Consider the following 10,938-nt stretch of genomic DNA (forward strand, 5'->3'; position numbering starts at 1 on the left):
GTAGGTGGAATCTAAGTGATCAGCAGGACGCGCGGTGAGCCCAGTGTCCTCCTATACCGCCATCTTCCCTAGAATCCCATATAATGTATTTTCAAAAACAAGCAGACCTGACTCATTACAATAGAGAGGGAGAGACAGCAAAAAGAGTTGGAATAAAGGTCTATAACTGGGGCATTTTTGTAATGCTAGTGAGCCAGGAATGTCCAGAAAATATGTACTTCTGAGTTTTTCCAAAGCAACAAATCTTTCAGTCTCAGTTTGTCTTTTGCTGGGTTCTGTTTGTTTCCTTTTCTTTGCTCTCATCTGATAGTCAGTACACAGGAGATAGAACCTTAGCTGTTTCAGAAATTCACAGCTCTCTGTGGGGCTCTTTACAGATAAAAATAATTTTCTCTGAGAAACACTGTGGAAGAGGAAATCCTCTATGGCACTTGAAAATTAGAATCTACCAGAATGTTGGCTACTGCTTTTTGTTCAAACATTTCTCTTAAGGCCTCAAGTTCTATTTCTTGAAATATTATAATTTAATTGTTTTGGTACTATAAAAATCTCCATTGATTAGCATTTTGTCTGTGATTCTTGTGACTCTTTGGAAGTATATTGAACTTAATTACAAACAAATAAACTCTCTTGGTAATGTGTTGTCATCAGGACTCGCTGTCTTCAGCGATGAAGAGTTACACTAAATGATTCCACAATAGTGCCTAGATGTTTTCTTCTCTTGTCCTTCCTATCTACAAATAGGCAGACAAAAATTAATTTATACAGTTTTATAGTTTCCCATCTTTAAGGTTAAATTTGCTCCTTTCCTAAGCCACTTAACATAACTCCATTTCTTTATTCATCTTTGCTCTAGCCAAAATCCCTGAGTGTTTTATTTTCTTACTGGGGATTGGGGGGGTTTCAATCCAATCTTACATGGATTGGGGGGTTTTCAGTAACAATAGGTTAGCTTTATTGACTATATTGTTTAAATTATGATAATTCTCCCACTGCGTCTTCTGTGAACTTGCCATGGTTGTATGCAAAGGGAGAAAGTAACCATATTTACTTCAAAAGAATAAGATTCTTTTGAGTATTTTTTAATAGCAGTGTTCCTTCTGAGTTTTACATGGTTGCTTTACTATTCTAGAATTGTTTAACTTTGTGTTTTTCGAAAACTGAAGACCCCGGCACAGAATTTTTTTTTGACTACAGTATTACAACTAAATTATTCAGCTTGAATCACTTTACCCACCCCCCCTACTCTTTGAGAGAAGATTCAGCCTAGAATTGAATAAAAATGAAAATTTTATCTTGTTAGGGTCTGGAGATCATTTCTGATAGCACCTTTTTAATGGTCTTTACATTAAAAAAAAAGCTGAATACATTTTGATTTGTAAGATTTTAAGCAGGAAGAGATCAGAGACATAGGACCAGGGAAGGTGATGAGGAAAGGAGATCATGCAAGAAGGTGCTAGAAGATGCAGATAGTTCTTGAACCAGAACAAGGAGAATTATCCTATAATCATGAATGGTGGTCATAAAAATGTTGGAACCTATAGTCCTAGAGAAGAACAAATGAAGGATAATATTTTCCTATACTTTGTTCTAGTCAAGTACTCAGAAGTAGTGTTATGAAAAGGGCCAGCTCTAATACCAAGGCTTTTATCAATCTGTCTGGACAAACTGTTGATCATATTATTGAAGTATATTATTATTGAAGTATATTGTCTTGCCTATGTCTTAATAGCTCACTCAGCCTTCTTCAATCGGTGCATGCATCAGCATCCTACTACTGTTTTAAGTTCTCCAAAACTAACGTTTAGGATGTCTCATGTATACATTCCAGGCATTTTAGTTGTCTATTTTGTTTGTCACTCTATGCCTATTGCCAAGCTTAATGCATTGGACAGAGCAGGTGTTTAATAAACACTTGTTGAATGAGTGAATGAATGATGAATGAATGGCTCTTTGGATATCTTGATTGGTGGGAAAAGGCAGAAGATCTACTTATAGTTTAATTTGGGCCCTTTCCTTACTCAACACACATACATATATCTTTTTACATCCCTCTCTTTCCACTACAGTTTGGCACAGACTCCTGCAACTTCATGTCTGGACTTTCCTAGAAGGACCCTCTGGCCTATATCACTCTCTTCTATTGTCTATTTAATTAACATATGCAAAATATTGTTAGTGAAAATCTTACAACCTAACTTACACTGACATAAAACGAGTTTAATATGCAAGTTTATGTAGGTGTAGGAGGGATTAAATTAAAATTAAAAAGATGAATTTTAATAGAAAAAATTGAGAGCTCTGAGAAAAATACTTGAGGAAGAAGTATATTCCAAAATCTTCAAAATGTATTAATGTTTTTAACTTATAAGACTATAGTGTATCTTTCAGTATTCTATTACTGTGTACAAAGTCACCCAAAAATATAATGGTTTAAAATAAAATGTTATCATTTCTCACAGTTCTATGGGTTGACTGGATCTAGCTGGGCAGTTCTTACTGAGCGTCTCTCACATGGTAAAATTGGAATCATTAAAATCTTGACTAAGTTAGATATTCAAGATGGTTCACTCACAAGGCTGGCAGGTGATACTGTGTCATCTGGGAGCTCAAGACTAGAGCTCCTACCCATGGATTCCACTTACAGTATGGGCTTCTCACAGCATAATAGCTCAGTTCCAAAAGGGAAAGTCCCAAGAGTGATCATTCCAAGAGGCACAGAAAGAAATGGCCTCAGAAGTTTCCGAATATCAGTTCCATAGAATTTTACTAGTAGGGCAAGAGAATCTAGCTTGATTTAAGAAAAAGGGAAATAGACTCAAACATTTCATGTAGGTGTAATATGTGAGTACAGGGAGGAATAAAATTGATGGTGGCTATATTTGGAGACAACTTGCAACCGGAGGGACATCAGATATAAATAAACTTAAGTTTTTACTAATTCATCACTTCCACTAATGATCACTCACGTTTGGCAGTAGTTAGAACTACCCATTTACATAGAAATAAAATTGCTTAAAAAATAAAGGGCTGCCATTTATTTATTAATTTATCCTCTTAACAAGTGTTTATTGTGACATAAAATTTTAGAGCCTAGCCTCTTAACATTCATAATATACGGTAAAAAGATCAAAAATCTCACTCTGAAATATTCACTTATATCATTTGGTGAGCATTCTTCTAGACCCAGCTATCTCTCTTTTTCTTGTTGTATATATAAATATATCCATATTATCTATCTAATATCATATTAATAAATATATATATATATAACCATGTTATTTTTTAACATTTTTAAAACAAATGATGTACGTGGAGCATATTCCCATGTCAATAAAATTATAGTGTATTCTTTGGACTTCTGGTCATTCCACAGTCAGCTTAGCATTTGTGGAAGAAAAATAAATAAAATTAATTTGTTTTCAAACATATTGTAAATTTGAACTCTAAGATTGATTATGATTTTCATAGAAGCCTTATTATGTCCTTAATAAAAATTAATGTTCCCAAGTGGTGTGCATATACTTAGGGCTGTGTTAGTTACTTGTTTCAGCTTACATTAAATTAAGTATAATTCCTGGAGAAATTATTTTCATAGCATTTGCATATTAATATTTACTTTTATTAACTTTGCAAGATTCATTGGTTACAACAGACCAGTGGGTCAAAAGTATTCGTTGATGGGTAAAAGAAATGTTGAAAATAGGAGAAAAAAATCTACAATTTAGAATAATATAATTTTAAGTCCAGTTATTCAGTGCATTGCTGTTGTTTTCAAACTTGGTCTGCCTCTTTATAGTTGCAGGGAATATACTTGAACAAGAGAGTGGGAAGACTCAAAGGAACTGTATAGAGGGTGCAGTGTAAGAAACTGAGATTTTTGGAGGTAGTTCAGTTCCAATGATGCAAAGGTCTGGTGAAGTAAAAAGAAGGTCATTGGATCTGAGAAGAATGTTGATACCACTGATAATGGTGCCAAAAATTTGGAGTGTACAGGAATATTCTGAGGTAGGAGCTAAAATGCAATTGCTTTGAATAGTTCCTCTAAAATAATACTAAATAATATTGATGATAAGGAAAACGCTGTTTTATTTCTAACTTTAGTAGACATGTTCCTAAATATAACCCTTGAACATGGTGCTAAGCATTCATTTGCAATATACCTGTTTATCTGTTTATGATCTTTTTTAAATTATTTATTGTCAAATTGGCTTACATACAACACTCAGTTCTCAGCCCAATGAGTGCCTCCTCAATGCCCATCATTCATTTTCCCCTCTCCCTCATCCCCTCATCCACCCTCAGTTTGTTCTCTGTATTTAAGAGTCTCTTGTGGTTTACCTCCCCCCCACCCCCATAACTATTTATCCCTCTTCCCTACCCCTATGGTCTTCTGTTAAATTTCTCAAGATCCACATATGAGTGAAAACATATGATATCTGTCCTTCTCTGACTGACTTATTTCACCCAGCATAATACCTTCCAGTTCTATCCAGGCTGCTACAAATGGCATGATTTCATTCTTCTCGTTGCCAAGTAGTATTCCATTGTATATATAAACTACAATTTCTTTATTCATTATCAGTTGATGGACATTTATGTTTTTCCCATAATTTGGCTATTGTTGAAAGTGCTGCTATAAACACTGGGGTACAAGTGCCCCTATGCATCAGCACTCTGTATCCCTTGGGTACGTTCTTAATAGTGCTATTGTTGGGTCATATGGTAGTTCTATTTTTAATTTTTTGAGGAACCTCCACACTGTCTTCCAGAGTGGCTGCACCAGTTTGCATTGCCACCAACAGTGCAAGAGGGTTCCCGTTTCTCCACATCCTTGCCAGCATCTGTAGTTTCCTGATTTGTTCATTTTAGCCACTCTGACTGGTGTGAGGTGGTATCTCAGTTTATGATGTTTTTAATAAGTATATTATCCCCACTTTTAAAAAATAAACTTTTTTGACATCTCATTATAAGTTCATATTTTTCCTCTCATGATCTTTTCATATTCATTAATACTTGAAATATATTGACTCAATATAACTTCCTATTTTTCTAGCTACTTTCACTAGTTAACTCCAACAATCTTTTGATCCCCACCAGGACCTATAAGGCATTGATAAGGCCACCTTTTCCATGCTCATCAACCCTCTATATCATCAGTATGTTTTTTAAATTCCATAGAAAATATTCTTATCACACCCTTACTTACATGTTCAACTTCCTTAGTCTTACTCCATCCATCACACCAGAATGGCAAAATGTCAGCCAGTTAAAAGCAGATGCAACAATATTGATATTAATAAAATAAAATTAAGAGAAAATGCTAGTCTTAGAAAACTGTGCAATAAGACAGTGCTTTTGTAAATCTCAAAACAAGGAAGACCAGTTATTTAAGAATTCATTTATATTTTGGGGAACCTGGGTGGTTCAGTAGGTTAGTTGTCAAACTCTTGGTTTAGGCTCAAGTCATGGTCTCTTGGTATGTGAGTTTGAGCCCTGCGTTGTGCTTTGTGCTCACAGTATGGAGCCTGCTTGGGATTCTCTCTGCCCCTCCCCCACTCATGCTCTCATCTTCTCTCTCTCTGTCTCAAAAATGAATGAATAAACTTAAAAAAAGAATTAATTTATTTTTAAAAACCCACAAAAGCAGGAGAATTATAATTACAAAACTCAGGATGTGGCTGGGGTGAATAGGTAGAGGAATGAGTTAGGATAAAAACACATTATTACATATTCTATTTACTTAAGTGGTGGGTCCATAGGTTTTTATTTATTGTTATGAATTATAATTTATATATATCTTACATATTTACATATAGAAAGACAAAATATTTAATATATTCTGGTATAGTTTTGAGAGAGCTTTGTAAGCCCTTGTTAAGGGTTTGGGGATTTATTTTACATATAATATGGACTGTTTTAGGAATAGGTGTGAAATATTTATATATGTACTTTCAAGATACTGTATCACTCTGTCAGCAGTTTGGAAAATGAACTAGAAAGGGTAAGAATGGACATGGAAAGACTCAAATTTGTTGGAGTAGTGTAGGAAAAACTAGACAGTGATTTTGAAGATAGAAGTGGTTATTATGTTTGTATAATTTCTAGTTTGAATTATATTTCTGCTACTAGAATGAAGGAAAGTTGTTCATGGTGATTTATTTGTTTAATATACTACTGTAATTTATTTATGAGTGTTTATTTTCAAATTGTGCATATATACAGAATTAAGTAACTTATACTTAGTTTGCATTATCTTTGTGAGATTTTAATATTGGAGTTATATCACCTTTATTGATATATTTAAAAAATTTAATATTTATTTTTGAGAAGAAAGGGAGAGTGTGAGTGGGTGAAGGAGAGACAGAGAGGGAGACACCGAATCTGAAGCAGGCTTCAGGCTCCAAGCTGTCAGCACAGAGCCAGATATGGGGCTTGAACTCATGGATCATGAGATCATGACCTGGGCTGAAGTCAGATACTTAACAGACTGAGCCATCGAGGCACCCCTTTATTGATATCTTTAAAAGGAAACATAGTTATGATCAGAAATTATTTAACTACATAAATATTTTTGAAAGGTTTGAAATAGTTCTTTAAGCACTATTTTCAAAGGTAGCTATTTGCCTACATTTTATGTATTTTGGCATATTTAATTTTTGCCTTTTTAAGTAAGGTTGCCAAATAAAATACAGACTATCCAATTAATGTGAATTTCAGATAAACAATGAATAATGTTTTGGTATAAATGTGTCCCAAATATTGAATGGGACATATTTTATTTTTTAAATATTTTTTTTCAACGTTTATTTATTTTGGGGACAGAGAGAGACAGAGCATGAACGGGGAGGGGCAGAGAGAGAGGGAGACACAGAATCGGAAACAGGCTCCAGGCTCTGAGCCATCAGCCCAGAGCCTGACGCGGGGCTCAAACTCCCGGACCGCAAGATCGTGACCTGGCTGAAGTCAGACGCTTAACCGACTGCACCACCCAGGCGCCCCTAGAATGGGACATATTTTAATAAAATTTTTTTATTATTTGAAATCCAAATTAACTTTGCATCCTGTGTCTTTATTTGACTAATTCTGTCAACCCTATTCTTAAATCAGTTTTGTTATAATTTGAGGCAATAATCTACTTCATCCACATTTCAAAATTTATCATTGAATAAATGATAAAAATCATTTAATCATAAATCATTAAAAAGAATTCTCAGACAAGCATTTCAAATTTCTTTTCATCTGTGGGTATTTATACATGGTTCATTCATAGTTATACTTCTGACTTTCTAGTTAGTATACCTGCTGTTTTATCTTTTGCCCTCTTCCCCAAAACTACTACATCAATTTTTTCTTGCTTTTCAGTCTTCTAACTTATTCATTCACTTTTATAATTTGAATTGCTCTTGTGCTTGCCTAGGTTTATTCTCTTTTTTAATGAGAAATAAATAAGTTCATATTGCAAATAGGATTGGGGGAATATCAGAAACATGTTTCTCTAAAAATAGTCTGATTAAACATTTTTTGTAAAAGGAAAATGACACATGGTAGTCATCTTTAAAATTTAAGGGGTTTAGGTAAGGAAGAAGTAAAACTTTCACTATTTGTAGATGGCATGATACTATATAGAAAACCCAAAGGTTTCCACAAAAAAAAAAAAAAAAACTGCTAGAACTGTTACATGAATTCAGTAAAATCACAGGATACAAAATCAAAATACAGAAATCCATTGCATTTCTATACACTAATAATAAAGTAGCAGAAAGAGAAACCAAGAAAACAAGTCCATTTACAATTACACCCAAAAGAATAAAATGCCTAGGGATAAACTTAACCAACGAAGTGAAAGACCTATACTCTAAAAACTATACAATATCGATGATAGAAACTTAAGATTACACAAATGGAAAGATATTCCATGCTCTTTGATTGAAAGAACAAATATTGTCAAAATGTCCACACTACCCAAGACAATCTGCAGATTTAATGCAATCTCTTTCAAAATACCAACAGCATTGGGCCACCTGGGTGGCTCAGTTGATTAAGCGTCTGAGTTCGGATCGGGTCATGATCTTGTGGTTCGTGAGTTCGAGCCCCACGTCAGGCCCTGTGCTGACAGCCCAGAGCCTGGAGCCTGTTTCACATTGTGTGTGTGTTTGTGTGTGTGTGTGTGTGTGTGTGTGTGTGTGTGTCTGCCTCTCCCTTGCTTGTGCTCTCTCTCTCTCTAAAATGAATAAACATTAAAAAAAAAAAATAAAAAAAAATACCAACAGCATTTTTCACAGAACTAGAACAAGTAACACTAAAATTTGTATGGAACCTCAAAAGACCCTGAATAGACAAAGCAATCTTGAAAAAAGAACAAAATTGGAGGTATCACAATTCCAGATTTCAAAATATACTGCAAACTTGTATTGCTGAAGACAGTATGGTTCTGGCACAAAAACAGACACAGATAAATGGAACAAAATAGAAAGCCCAGAAATAAACCCATGATTACAACATTAATTAATCTTTGACAAAAGAAGCAAGAACATGCAATGGGAAAAAGATAGTCTCTTCAAAAATGGTGTTGGAAACACTGGACAGCTATTTGCAAAACAGTGAAACTGGACCACTTTCTTACACATACACAAAAATAAACTCACAACAGATTAAGGACCTAAATGTGAAACTTGAAACCATAAAAATCCTACAAGAGAGTACAGGCAGTAATTTCTCTGACATTGGCCATGGCCACATTCTTCTAGGTATGTTTCCTGAGGCAAGAGAAACATCATAAGCAAAAATAAACTATTAAGACAACATCAAAATAAAAAGCTTCTGCACAACAAAGGAAACAATCAACAAAACTAAAAGACAACCTACTGAATTGAAGAAGATATTTGCAAATGATATATCTGATAATGGGTTAGCATTAGTGTCCAATATATATAAAGAACTTCTAACAACTCAACAGTAAAAAACAAATAACTCAATTAAAAAATGGGCAGAAAATAAGAACAGACATTTCTTCAAAAACGGACAGGCAGATGGCCAACAGATACATGAAAAAATGCTAAATATCACTCATCATTGGGGAAATGAAAATCAAAACTACAATGAGATATCACCTCACACCTGTCAAAATGGCTAAAATAAAAAACACAAGAAACAACAAGTATTAGAGAGGATGTGGAAAAAAGGAACCTTCTTGCACTGTTGGGAAAACAAACTGGTGCAACCACTCTGGAAAACAGTATGGAGGTTCCTCAAAATTACAGATACAATTACCATATGATCCAGTAATTCCACTATTGGACATTTACCCGAAGGATACTAAGTACAAAAACATTAATTTGAAGAGATATATGCACCCCTATGTCTATTACAGCATTATTTACAGTAGCCAAATTATGGAAGCAGCCCAAGTGTATTAATAGGTGAATGGTTAAGGAAGATGTGGGGTGTGTGCATGTGTGTGTCTGTGTGTATGTATGTGTGTGTGTAATATATTGGAATATATATATTGTGATATACACATGGCTATAAAAAAGGATGTAAGGTTGCCATTTGCGATGACATGGATGGATCTAGAGAGTACAATGCTAAATGAAATAAGTCAAACAGAGAAAGACAAATAACAAATACCATACAATTTCACTCATATATGGAATTTAAGAAACAAAATAAACGAGCAAAGAAAAAAAGAGAGAAACCAAAAACAGACTCTTAATCTATAGAGAACAACTGATGGTTATCAGAGGGGAGGTGGGTGGGAGAGTGGATTAAAAATGGGAGGGGATTAAGAGGACACTTATCATGATGAGCACTGAGTAATGTATAGAATTGTTGATTCATTATATTGTACACCTAAAACTTTATGTAACAGTATATGCTAACTATACTGCAATTAAAATAAAAAACATAAAATGTAAGGAATTTAGTTAGTAACACAATTTGAAAATAAGATTTCTCTCTTTATATTGAGTGAAAGGGAAATTATACTCCTACACCCACATACATACACAGAGTTTCTCTCTTGCTATATCAGGTAAGGATATAGTTAAATGTAGTCTTACAAAGAAATTTCTTTGATTAAGCAATTATTTTTTGTTTTTGTTTTATATCAATTTGCTCATAGCTCATATACGGCTTAAAGGAAGCCTTATAAATCACAGTAACATTGAAAAAGTATTTGTAAATCCATGGTAGAAATCTTTGCCTTAATTGATTTCCAATAATCAAAGCTGGGTAAAAATATTCCACAATTTATTTAACTAAAGAGAGAATGGTATTTTTAAATTCTATAAGTTTATGCTATCTCATAAATGTTTACCAATTTTATGGTCTTATTTATTAATGAAACTTTCCATAATTATATATGTTTCTATAAGTGTAATGTTAGCCACAGCCCATGTTTTGATGTTTAATATTCTTTTTATAATCATTTTCTAAATAATTTGCAAGTGAGGTTTTATATTCTTCTTGGCTCCAATATTACTTTAAGGAAAGACATTTTTCTTAACATTTCTAAGTGGTTGTGTTGGGTTGTTTATGTCTTTTTTATGTGTAGATTAATTGCACTGTCATCAGCAAATATAGTTTGCAAAAAAAAAAAGGAAGAAAGAAAGAAAATGTAGTTTGCATTCTATTTGGGGAATTACTTGATATTTTCTTTGTGTCCTATTATAGAGTCAATGTTTGAAATTTTCTATAAACAATTTTAAAAGTATATTTTTATGTGATACAAACTTTTCTCTTTACAGAGCTATTTGAAGAATCTGTTATTCAGATTTCTATTATTTCTTGGATTATTTTGCTTACTTGTTTTATCAAAGACTGAAAGAGATGTTTTAAATTATCCTAGCAGTAATACACTTTTCTGTGTTCCTTTTTATTTCTAGCAGTTTTTATTCATATATTTCGATTGCAAGTAATTTATCCACTTCAATTACT

Source organism: Felis catus, chromosome B1 (genome assembly GCF_018350175.1).
Source record: "Felis catus isolate Fca126 chromosome B1, F.catus_Fca126_mat1.0, whole genome shotgun sequence".
NCBI lineage: Eukaryota > Metazoa > Chordata > Mammalia > Carnivora > Felidae > Felis > Felis catus.